At 35.4% G+C, this 13,637-nt stretch overlaps 1 protein-coding gene and 1 long non-coding RNA gene across 12 annotated transcripts in view; one reads left to right on the top strand and one right to left on the bottom strand.

The window, feature by feature from the left end:
- Window positions 1–13,637, top strand: part of SPAG16 (sperm associated antigen 16) — a 908,675-nt gene that overhangs the window by 591,646 nt on the left and 303,392 nt on the right. The window lies entirely within an intron of this gene.
- Window positions 1–13,637, bottom strand: part of LOC140625490 (uncharacterized) — a 189,824-nt gene that overhangs the window by 30,336 nt on the left and 145,851 nt on the right. Inside the window, exon 1 of one of the 3 annotated variants that reach the window (XR_012024820.1) lies at window positions 13,441–13,511. The exons of the other annotated variants lie outside the window; for them this stretch is intronic. This is a non-coding gene — a long non-coding RNA (uncharacterized lncRNA). Of the gene's footprint in view, window positions 1–13,440; window positions 13,512–13,637 lie in introns of those variants that run through there. 3 annotated transcript variants of the gene reach the window in all.

The following is a 13,637-nucleotide window of genomic DNA, read 5'->3' as shown; positions in this document are numbered from 1 at the left end:
CCAGCTCGTTTTCAGATAATTCATTCCTAGAAAACTGACTTAGGGGACCAACCACACACCCCAATGCTGAATGCATAATTGCACACGGATGACTGGGAGACAGGGTCCAGGCTGACTCAAGTTTGCTCATGCGATGATCACAACAATACAAGTATTGAAACAGAAGTCTGCTGAGCCATCCAGGTGTGAATTTTCAGTTACGTATAGGTGATTTCCATTTTTGATGGATAATTTGCATTTAGTACTTTAAAAACATCAATCCTTCAAAATAATACTATTGCATGAGTAGAGTTACTTTTTCCATTAGCCCATCCTGCATTATTACTAACTGGATTACTTTTCTTAATTAACTTGGCACTTATCAGTATATAAAAAAGCAAACAATAATGATTTCTTAAAATATTTCTGATTTTCAAGATTTTATTCCACTTCCTCAATTCCAACCTGCCAAAAGTGAAACAAATGCCTATGGAAAAGTAATTACTTTTCTCCTTTTTTAACTTCTTCTTAATTAACTTTTAATCTATGCTGTTACACAGAGAGCATCTCTTAATACTAAATGTGTCTAAAATGTAGAAGACAGAGATTTAAATGATTTAGATAAACATCTGCCTAGCACAGAGGCATAAAAACTACAAAATTAGGATATGGGTGGCTGAGTGCCAGTAGTAGCTGCCAGCAAAAGAACGATATTGTCTTCATTTTTTTTTAATCTTTTGCTTACTAATGAAGCAACTTAATAAATGCCTCCTAACCATACATCCTTATTTTAGAACATGTTTCTTGGTCTACCTGACATAAAATTCTAAAAAGTTTGAATGAGAAATCACAGAAAAAACTTCTACGTAATAATTTATGGAAGACATATTCTGTTAGGGAAAAATCAATAAATTGAAAATTTTCAGTATGAAATGAAGCACTATTGTTTTGTTTAGTTGGAGTGGATTCTGTCAACAGTAATTTAAAATAATCAGTTCAATGATATGATCCCTGGTTGGTGTTTAGATAATTACTATACTTATGTCTAGTAATTTTCATCTATTAAATGGAGCAGAGTGGCAAGTAAAGACAGGAAGCTTTGACTCTTAACACCTCCTCTACAGTATTTGTGTAATTTGTCTTTTAATAACTGAAAGAACATGACAATAAATCCTTACATACAAAATGGAAAATATCCTACATTCTGTATGCATGCCAAATTAACCAAATATCCTTATTTGCACAAAATACAATAGAAATGTGTGTGCACTTGCATACCTTAGCTTCTCAATTACTCTAGAGAGTTAGGAAGACTAAGGAACCAGAAAATAGTGCTTAAATTCATGTTTTTTTTTAATTTGAGAAGAAAGAGGCAAAAATATAATTAATTGTGGAAAATATGACTGTAAACCACCAAAACCCAAAAGAATAAACAGAAATAATTTTTGAAAATAAGAGAATTCCACAAAATGATGAGTTAATAAATGCCAAATATCAAACAAAACAAAACAAAAAAAAAAAAAAGAAAGAAAAGAAAGAAAAAGGACTATTTATAGTAACAATAAAAATCATAAAACCTTTGGAATAAAATTAGTAAGCAATGTGCAATACTTATAATAATAAAACTATAAAATGTTATTGTGATAAAGACTTGTAAATGTGAAGGTTTTCTTTGTCTTAGGTTGGAATTATTTAGCGTTGTAAAGAGGTCAAATTTCCCAAAATGTTTTGTTGTGTGTGGGTTTTTTGTTTTTTTTTGTTTTGTTTTGTTTTTTTGTTTTTTTTTTAATGAAATGAGATCAAGTGTTCAAAATTCCAACAGGATTTCTTTTTTGGGGGGCAGGGATGGGCAGAGAGAGTGATAGAATACAAAATAAAATCTCAGTATCTGATATGCTACATGTGAGAAAGCCAGAAAATTCTTTCCCAAAATAAGATATACTGTTTAACTATGACAATTAAAATGTGATATAGGTGAAGGAATACATGGCAGATGTATTGGTTTTCAAGACATTTGGTATCAGTCACTAAAGAACTGTGATCCCTGAGTGACAGGAAACAAATGACGGGAACCCCATGAGGAGTGCCTCAGCTTACTTCCTCCAGAGAGTTTTTAGGCAATGGTCCATGGCAGACTCCCGGACTTGAGAAGTTGAAAGTTCAGGGAAAACAAGGTGGCTAGAGCTTTCAGGACAGAGTACTGGAGAGAGGAGTGCTACACAGAGAACTCTAAAGATCTTCAGAGGTTGCCCCAGGAGCATTTAGCTGAACAGTGATCAGTGCATGTGTTTGAGGAAAGTACCTGAATCTGGGGAAAGAATCATGAAAAGGGTTAGAGGAAGCAGTTTCTAAAGTTTATATGGTACTGGAAATTCTGGATATTCCAGTAGGATTGGAAAAACACAATTTGTGGAGCATTCGGTTGAATATCAGGGAGGTCTTAGTATATTACTCAGTATTAGGAAGAGTTCTCCAGAGAATTGGAACCAATAGAACATATACAGAGAGATTGGGGTCAAGGCGGTGGGGGATGAATTAGCAAATGCAAAATCTCTGGAGAAGCTGGAGACCCAGGAAGAGATGATGTAGCTTGAGTTTAAAAGCCATCTGAAGGCAGAATTTCCTCCTTCTTAGAAAACTTTTTAGTCTTTTTCTCTTTAGGCCTTCAACTGAGCAGATTAGTCCTACCAACATTAAAGAAAGTAATCTTTTTAAATCAGTGTTGCTGATTTAAATGTTGAACACATCTTTCACAGAGACATCTACTCTGATCTTCGACCAAAAATTGGGAACCATGGCCTAGCCAAGTAGACACATAAAGTTAACCAGCACACTTAGTATTTTACAGCTCTCAGGAATTGCTTCAGCAGTAGGGAATGAGCAGCTCTAGACTGAGGACTTCTCTGGACCCGTCTAACAAATTATGAAAGCAAGGCCCAAAAGGGTGAAACTATTTACAAGTAATTTCACTGCATCCCAGAAAAAATGCACACATGTATTAATGGGAATAGGAAAAATTCAGCACTCCAAAAGGTAAAGTTCTCATTTTTTTTAAATTCAATTAAGAATTACCAGGCATTAAAAAGAGGCAGGGAAACCTTACCTAAAATTTAGGTGGAGGCACAATCAACTGAAATCAATCAGAATTGTCACAGATGTTAGAATTACATCCTAAAAACATTTGATCTGATTAAAACAGTTAACTGTGTTTCATATATTCAATATCATACAGAGGGACATAAACTATAAAAAAAGACATAAAAATTCTATAGATGAAAATTATAGTGCCCAATATAAAATATACACTGGATGAGATTAATGGCAAAATAGGAATTATAGAAGAAAAAAGATATAGCAATAAGAACTCTCCAAATAAAATGTACAATGAAAAGAATTTTAAAGATTATGAAGCATCTCACTGAGCTCTGGGACAACTTTGAGTGATTTACTATATGTGTAATTGGAACTCTTTTTTTTCTTGTGACTTGAGAGCAAATTTTTTTTTACGTTGTTATTTAAATTCCAGTTAACATACAGTGTAGTATCAGTTTCACATGTACAATATGGTGATTCAACACTTCCATACAACACCCGGTGCTCATCATAAGTGCACTCCTTAATCTCCATCACTCATTTCACCCATCCCCCACCCACCTCCCCTCTGGTAACCAGCAGTTTGTTCTCTGTAGTTGAGTCTGTTTCTTGGTTGGTTTGTCTCTCTCTTTTTATTTTTTTTCTTTTCTCATTTGTTTTGTTTCTTAAGTTCCATATGTGAGTGAAATAATATAACATTTATCTTTCTCTGATTTATCATTTAGCGAAATACTCTCTCGCTCCATCCATGTCATTGCAAAGGGCAAGATTTCATTCTTATCATGGCTGAATAATATTCTGTGTGTGTGTGTATGTACATATATACTACATCTTCTTTATCCATTTATCAATCAATGGACATATGGGCTGTTTCCATAATTTGGCTATTGTAAATAATGCATAATGCTGCTATAAACATCAGGCTGCATGTATCACTTTGAATCTATTTTTGTATCCTCTGGGTAAATAGTGCAATTGCTAGATTGTAGGGTACCTCTGTGTTTAATTTTTTGAAGAATATTATACTATTTTCCAGTGGCTTCACCAGTTTGCATTGCCACCAATAGTGCAAGAGAGTTCCCCTTTCTCCGCATCCTCACCAATACCTGTTGTGTTTTGTGTTAGCAGTTTTATCCACCAAAATGACTGAACATTTGTAGAACATTCTACCTACAAACAGCAGAATATACATTCTTTTCAATTGCAAATCAATTATTTACAAAAGAGACCATATTATAGGCCCTAAAACAAGTCTCAAAAACTTTAAATGGATTTTATTCATACAAAGTATATTCTCTGCCTACACTGTCATTGAATTCGAAATCAGTGATAGAAAAATCTCTTTGGAAAATAATTTGGCAACTTCTTAAGGTAAACATTTACCCTACCATATTATCCAGCTATTCTATTCTGAAGTTTTATTCAAGTGAAAGAAATATTTATATTTATACAAACACTATACATAACAGCCTTTTTGTAATAGCCCCAAACTATAAACAGCACAAATATTCATCAAAAAATGAACAGATAAATTGTAGTATATCCATATAACACAATACTATTCAGCAACAAATTTTTTGATATACAAAATGAATTATCAATACGTAACATGATGAATCTCAAAATAATTTTTTTGAATAAAAGAAGCAAGACCTAAAGAGTACCTTCTATTTTTATAAAACACCAGACAGAAAACAGATTACTGGTTTCCTGAATGATGTCGGAGTGAGGAGGGACAAGAAAGAGGGTGTGTAGAACCCTGCAGGTTATGGATACATTCATCATCTTGGATATAGTGATAGTTTCATAGCACTATTCACTGTCAAAATTTTGCAATTTTTTCTCTTTAATCACGTCTAGATTATTTTATGTCAGTTGTATCTAATGAACCTGTTAGATAAAAGGCAAAAGACATCAGTAGGAATACCCAGAATAAAAAAAATGTGAAAATATGACCAACATCAGCTGCACAAAATATAATAAAAAAAATCAAGGAGGAGCTTTTTTTTTTTTTTAATTTAATTTATTTATGAGAGTCACAGAGAGAGAGAGAGAGAGAGGCAGAGACACAGGCAGAGGGAAAAGCAGGCTCCATGCACCGGGAGCCCGACGTGGGATTCGATCCCGGGTCTCCAGGATCGCGCCCTGGGCCAAAGGCAGGCGCTAAACCACTGTGCCACCCAGGGATCCCAAGGAGGAGCTTTTTTGATTGTCATGAGCAAAGATTTAAAAGTTCGATATTATTCTTTACCTATTCCAAATGGCTTAGGAACCTGGCTTTCATATTCATCATTGTTTGCAGTATAAATTGATACACTATTTGGCAATACTATTAAAATTTATTGGAGCACATTTTATACCCAGCCGTTCTATTTGCCAAGGGCCTTGACCTTAACATTGTTGGTAAAAGTAAAAAATTGGAAACATTCTAGTTGTTCTTTAGTGGGAGAATGCATGACTGAGGATGGTGTATCCATGTAGCTGTCTTCTCTCACATTTGTAAAATTCCTAAAAATCCATCTACTGTAACTTCTGGAATTTACTGTTCAGCATAGGCAAAAATCTATTATACCTCTTTAAATTTTATTTTATTTATGTAAGAGAGAGAACACATAAGTGGGGAGGAGAGGCAAAGTGAAAGGGAGAAGCAGGATCCACCAAGCAGGGGGCCCCATGTAGGACCCCATCCCAGGACCCTGGGATCATGGTACCTGATCCCAAGGCAGATCCTTAACTGACAGCCACCCAGGTGCCCCATATCTTCATTTTTTGAAGGCCCCTTTTATCTTCTTACTTTTAGCAAACACAGATATACCCTTAAGCCACCAATTCCCTCTCAGTTGGTGGCTGACTTTTAGTCTTTCTTCACTGAGGCTGGAGGTGTGGTAGGTTTCCTTATCTTTGCTGCCTCATCTATAAAATGTACCGTCCACCATCACCTCACTCTGAAATTTCCTTAGTTTCTGAATAAACTAGCTTCTGGCCTAAAGTCACTTTCTGTAATTCAACGTGTATAGAACTGTGATTTACATAGATAGACAGATGATAGATAGATGATAGATAGATAGATAGATAGATAGATAGATAGATAGATAGATAAATGGATAATCCATCCAACACCATGACCTCTCAGCTTCTGGACCTCTTCCCACCAGTGATTTATCCTACACCCTACCCCAGTCACCTCATGAATACAGTCTAGAATATTAGACTTCACCACCAACAACAACACCCTCTTTACAGAATCATTTTCATGTGTCCCACTTTGATTCTGCAGGATTTCTTGACAATACTCCTTTCACTGATCCAGGACCTAAAATTCACTGAACCATCACTTTTACTGTAACTTGCCTGATAACCCCTCTGTTCTTCTATTCAGCTTACTTAAATTACATCCAAATTCTACAAACTTTGCCTTTTCCTATGCAAATAAACCTGTCAGGGGAGAATAAAATACACCTAATCATGCTGAATGATCTTTTTTTTTTTTTTAAGATTTTATTTATTTATTCATGAGAGACAGAGACAGACAGAGAGAGAGAGAGAGAGAGAGAGAGAGAGGCAGAGACACAGGCAGAGGGAGAAACAGGCTCCACGTAGGGAGCTGGACATGGGTCTCCAGGATCAGGCCCTGGGCTGAAGGCGGCACTAAACTGCTGAGCCACCCAGGCTGCCCTGATCTTACTTTAAATCTCAGTGTGTCCTTAATGAAGCCCAGCAACTATTCACTCTCCCACCTCTCCTCAAAAAAATCTCCAACATTCTTCTCTTTTACCTCACTTTCATCTGATGTCTCTGCTTTTATTTCACCAAGAAAATCAAAGCAGCCAAATAAAAACTTTAACAATCTTCACCCATTACATCCAGCCACTTATTAAAATGTACACCCATACACTCAGCCTTTTATTCTGTCTTATTTGTTGGGTTCTTAACCATAGAGTCCTGCAAAGCTCAGTCTTAGACCTTTTCTTTTTTACACTCACTACTTTTTTGATTTCATCAAGTCTGTATCTTTTGATACCAAGACCTGTATGTTGAAGATGCCAAATTTACACACACCCACACATACACGATGTAGAATTCAAAAGAAAGATTGACATATATACTTTTTCTCTGATTTCTACACTGATGTATCCAAATGCTTTCTCAACATTTCCATTTTAATAGTTAGTAGGCGTATTAAACTTAAGACCCCAAACCAACCTCCTGATCTTTACTACCACTTGCTCAGACCTGCATTTCCCACCATATTGCCCACATCAACTGATGGTAATACAATCCTTCCAAATGGTCAGACCAAAAACCTTGAAGCTGTTTTTTTTTTTTTTTAATTTTATTTATTTAACTCCTCTCTTCCTCTGATTCTACATCCAGTTCATTACAAAATATTGTTGGTACCACCTCTCCTATTGTAATAATCTCCTAACTGTTCATATTTCACTTCCTATATCCTTAAAGTTTTTTTCTGGACACTGCCACCAGAGCGATTCCTGCAAAACCCAAGTCTAATCAGTCACTCGTATGTTCAACCTCCCCAAAGGCTCTTCATTTTATAAAATGGTAGCCAGTATCTGACCAATGACCTGTGTGATCTGCCCTTTGTACCCCTCTTACCTCTGAGTACACCTCTTACCATTCCTCTAGCTCAGCACTGTCCAGTAACGATGTAATGTGAGTCACATATACAATTGTAAAGTTGTTAGTAGCACATTAAAAAAGGCAAAAGCAGGTGAAATTAATTTGACAGCATATTGTATTTAACCCAGCATATCACATAAAATATCATTTTGACACATAATCAATATAAATATATTTGATGAGATATTTTTGATAATTTACAGTACATATCAAATTGCATTAGCTCAGTAGCGACATGTGATTAGTGGGTACCATACTGGACAGCACAGTTCTAGCTGGTTCCTCTCTAGCCACACTGGTTTCCTTTTTTTTTTTTTTTTAAGATGTATTTATTTATTCATGATAGACACAGAGAGAGAGAGAGAGGTAGAGACAGGAGGAGGGAGAAGCAGGCTCCATGCCGGGAGCCCTATGCTGGACTCGATCCCAGGACTCCAGGACCACGCCTTGGGCCAAAGGCGGTGCTAAGCCGCTGAGCCACCCAGGGATCCCCCTGGTTTCTTTTATATTTCTACAACATGGCAGTCATACATTGCCTCATAGCCTTTGTATCTTTTTGTTTTGTTTTGTTTGTTTGTTTCCTGAAACCACCTCCCAAAAATATGTACATGGTTTGTTCTTTCTAGTACTTTTGCAAATGTAACCATCTCAATGAGACCATGCCAGACCACTCTATTTAAGATACCAACTATCTCACTCACTCTTGCATTTCCTATTTATCTTGCCTACTCTAGTTTTAAAATATCATCTGTCACCTTTTTTTTTTTAAGATTTTATTTATTTATCATGAAAGACACAGAAAGACAAAGAGAGACAGAGGCACAGACAGAGGGAGAAGCAGGCCCCATGCAGGGAGCCCAACGTGGGACTTGATCCTGGAACTCCAGGACCAAGCCCCGATCCGAAGGCAGATGCCCAACCACTGAGCCACCCAGGTGTCCCTCATTTGTCACCGTTTAATAAGATATCAATTACTTATTTATCATCTGTATTATCTCTCCCCACTAGAATCTCTCCCATGAGTGGAGGAATTTTGAACTGCCTTGTTCATTTATGTATCCCCAGCTTCTCAAATAATGCTTAATATTTAGTAGCTGCTCAATAATTAATTATTAAGTGAATGAAAATAATAAATGCAGTATAATACTATGTAGTCATTTTATAATGGAGAGTCATGTATATTGTATTTAAGAGAAATATTCAAGATATATTGGTAAAAGAATAAACCAACATGCTGAAAAATTATATAAACATATATCCTTTGATGATTCAAAATATGTCTGTAGATGTAAGTGTAGCTCTGTATAAGATATCATACAGCATTAGTATAAGGTTAAAGACTGGCAATAGCTATATATTATGAGCACTTATTACCTTGCTCTGAAAATTAACTCATTTAGGGTGCTAAAAATTTCTTAGAGGTCATCATTGCCTAACCCTAGGCATTTCCCCAGAAATACTGAGACCTAGGCATCATATATGTATCATTCTGCCATCTTCTTGATTGTATATCTAGGGCCATCTGGATTTTACCATTTTAATTCCTGAAAGTTATTTGATAAACTGTCCCTCACTTCACAGTCTTTCCAATTAAATTGTAAGCTGACCCACTAACTGAATTACAGAAACCAGATATAAACAAATGAAAAAATTTCAGCTGTCCATTTGATATAGTGATTTGAATTAGTTTTAATGGGCCCCCTGGCAATTTTCTAGCTTGTATCTGCTATTAAACAGAATTCTGTAAATTCACTGAAGATGTTTAAATACTCTGTGCAGTAATACAACTGATTTGTGTTTTACACAAGTAATAACTATGGCTTGAATTAAAAAGAAAATATGCCCTAAAGAAAAGAAGGACTATTTAATGCACTTTTTATTGTATTACTCTAGAAGGTGCACATTTTAACTCATTTTTTCCTTTGAAAAATGAAAATTTAATAGTATACTCAATGTACCTAGAAGTGCCACTATGCTAAGAACTTTAAATATTTATCTCAAGTGATTCTGTAAGTTTGTGGTACCAACATTATCGTTATTTTTACAGATGATAAGGTTGAAATTTAAAGAGTTAATGTAACTTGCCCATGTCCACACAGCTAGTAAGATTAGAATCAGCATTTAAATAATCATATTTGTTTCACTCCAAAATCATGTTCCTAAGCACTATGTCACTAACATATTTATCATGGTTAAACCAGTGACTTTTGATTATCCTTAAAAATAATCCTAAGATTACAAAGACATTTTGATCTAGAATCTATTTTAAGTCAGTTATATAAAGTGCCATGTGTAATCTTATATCACAACACTTAGATTAACAACTGGAACATAGCTGGTACACAAGAAATAATTTTAAATTAATGAAATCAGGAAAGTTTTTGTCTTTTGTAATATTTAAACCTTTACAGTGAAGAAAAAAAAAAAACAAAAAACCTTAGAAGAAAGGGCAGAAGCAAGGGGCATGGAGAATTGTTAGCATTTGAGAATGGAATAGACAATAAAGCTAATTAAAATTCACTTGACTGGGGTCATGTAGAAACAACGGATAAAGAGAAAGCTGGAAAGTGCCAGGATATTCCACAATATGCCTATCTGAGGTGTCACTGTGTAGAGATGTATTTTTGAATACTTTAAGTAGATAATAATACAGCTCTACTGATTTTTTTTTTAAATGAGAGATCACATGAATTTATATAATCATTAGAAAAATATTTTCTTTGTTAATATTATACATTTCAAAATAGTTAAAAGGCCTTGTTAAAATATGAAGTGCTCTCTGAAACCCAGGTATAATGCATCACTCATTCTCCTCAATTAAATCAGGAGACTTTGTCTTAGCCTTTGAAATATCACTTTGGCCTCGTTGAGAAAACTGATAATTTTTCCATATGACCCACTCCTCCCTCCAAACTTTGTCAACCACTTTTAAAATGTCATGTTGGGGGATCCCTGGGTGGCGCAGCGGTTTGTCGCCTGCCTTTGGCCCAGGGAGCGATCCTGGAGACCCGGGATCGAATCCCATGTCGGGCTCCCGGTGCATGGAGCCTGCTTCTCTCTCTGCCTGTGTCTCTCTCCATGTCTATCATAAATAAATAAAATCTTAAAAAAAAATAAAAATAAAAAAATAAAATAAAATAAAATGTTGGTTTCCATGTATATAATGATTCTCAAGTTTACTCATATTACTAGTGCAAATCATCATTTGTGGCTAGAACTAATGAAATAACCTTCAAAATAGCATCCTCATTTTGGAAGTCCCCTTTACGTATCTTCCCTTCCTATGGTCACCAGATTTATCTTCCTTGAAAGTGGATCTGTTCTTAAATCTTGTTAATTCCATGTCATCTATAAAACTTCCTCGTGAAATTAAAAGATCCCAGAATCTTGCCCCAGCCACCTTTCCTGGCTCACCTTCACACAACCCTCTAATACACCTGAATTACAATCATAAAGAGTACTTTATGACCGCCCCAAATTGCCAAGCACCATCTTACACTAACTCCTGTTTCTAATATATCCTGACCCTCTCTTTCTCATTCAAAATCCTCAAGCATCACGGCTTAGAAAAAAATGCCACCTCTTTCATGATGCTTTTCCTTGTCTCCCCCATTTCACTCCCAACTTATAATTAAGTATGCATCAAACTTTATTCATGCCTCTATTTACTGCCTATCCATTCTCCATCTCTATTTTCATGTCCATTCTCATCATGTGTTTCTTTATTGAGCTTGAATTCTTTCCGAACACAATGGGTTAAGTATTTTTTTTTCCCCTTCAGTGCCTAGAATAGGGCAATATTTACAGGAAAAAAAAAAAAATACACCACAATAAATATATGCTATTTACTGAAGTATCAAATAAACTCAAAAACTGCCATAAAATACTTAAAAAAAAATATGCAGAATAAGGCTAGCACAAGGGAGAAAGCATAATCTCTATATTATAGAAGTGAAACATGATAAAACCCGTATTGATAACTGGGTGAATTTAGATGGATGTCTTATTGAAAATGAGAAATAGAAAAGCAGAAAGGAAAATAAATCAAAATTATTCTTTGATGTCAAGTTTTCAGGGAAAAATTATTTTCAGGTACTAAGTTTGTCTGCATTGGGAAGGAGTGATTTTGTAATTTTCAGAACTGTCATCCTTTGTTACACTGTTGTCCTTCACCTACTCTGCTCTCTGGGGGTTTTCCGTAGATTGCACACCAGGAGCTTTCAACACAATGGCACTGAAGTCTTGTGGCACAGGAGGACTCAGTAATCAATTCCCACTATCCAGGTGGTGCTGTTTGGCTCCATTCACATTAACTTTTCAGCATTCTATGTGAAGAAAGCCTCCAGATAGTGCAGGGGGAGGGAGAGCAATAAGACCAGTGATTACAAATCAATCACTTTTATTGCTGCCAGAGCCAGTAGCAGAACACAGATGATAGACAAAGCAATGGTTTTGTTCAATAATTGAGTTGCTTCTTGGAGGCAGTGGGGGGAAACAAAGTCTTTTCAATATTCCACTCTTTTAGAAAATATATATATTGTTTTAAACATCAGGTGGCACACAATAGAAATGTTAGTTTTAATAGTGGACTTATTTCAAACATCAAACGTTACAAGGCAGATTTGATTAGAATTGAGGGAGGCTCAGTTCTCTTGCAGGGTTGCAGCCAAAATATCTGTGACACCTCTCTACGTGAAAAATGAAAGGTGCATATTCCCTAGATCAGGGGTGATTCAGGATAAGTACTATATTAAGTAAATTTCTAAAATATACTAAAAACTTGGGCAAAGATAAGAAAAATGAATTTTTTGCCTAAAAGTATGTGTGTATATTTCTTTCTGGAAAAAAACCTTAAGTTATGATAGTGCTATCATAATGATTTAGAAGTAAAATATCTGTTTGGATTTGAGTACATGAGTCTCTTCAAGATGGTGGACCTTGCCAGTACTTTGTTGAAATACTTTTCGTGTTATCAAATTCTAAATAAGTGCCATTTTGGTGTTTCTGTTTTTGTTTGTTTGTTTGTTTATCTATCCTGGGCCCACCCTTCTTGTCTCATTCTTTCACATCATTACCACCAAATGTAACACATTAGCTATAGTAGGACAAAGAGATTCAGCATAAAACATTCTTCAATGATTTTGGAAAGACACTGTTTACTTGGGCAAGAGGATGCAAAACTATAATTTGTACCTTTGTAAATAGAATTCAAATTAGAGCATAAGTCTCCTTTATATCTTTTTCTCTTTTAGAAAGGTAGGAGAGAACATCCAATCTGTATAGAGGCCATGCAGTATAACAGGCAACGTCCTATGGCACAAGGATGGAGTTCAGAATTTATTCCCACAACCATCACGGCTTCTATAACATTAAAAGTGGTCACTTAATTTCTGAACTCTTCCAATCTTATCATTGGAAATGGAAACAATGACACAGATTCCAAACAAGAGATCATGAATATAACTGGGATGACAAATAAGATGTGACTATGTTTTAGTTGTTGAATATGCCACTTTTGTTATTATTTTCCTGAAAAGATCCACTCCCAAAAGGAAATTACAGAAAATAAGTACTATTGGCATCAGTGCGCTATTAGATATTTTCACAGAAGCCATTATGCCGAACTCAGAAACAGCATATTTTAACTGTCCATGAGGTCTTTATTTGTTCTAATAAAACCCTAATTTGCCCAAGTTCTATCAGTAACCATGGTTTCCACATAGTACTCACTGAGGTGGTTGTAGTTTTTATTTCCTGGTATGATGCACTGGTGGTACAAGGTCTGACTCAGAGCTTTTCCTAGGAATACAAAAGGGATAAATAAAAATGTAAAAGAAAAATTACTAAACTGTCCCTTGATAACTAAATGGTTGATCATAAATTGGAGTGTCTATGCAAATGAAGTAAATAATTAAAAACTCCAAGAA

Source organism: Canis lupus, chromosome 36 (assembly GCF_048164855.1).
Source record: "Canis lupus baileyi chromosome 36, mCanLup2.hap1, whole genome shotgun sequence".
Taxonomy (NCBI): domain Eukaryota; kingdom Metazoa; phylum Chordata; class Mammalia; order Carnivora; family Canidae; genus Canis; species Canis lupus.
The sequence above is the reverse complement of the archived record's forward strand: the minus strand, read 5'-3'. Positions and strand labels throughout refer to the sequence as shown.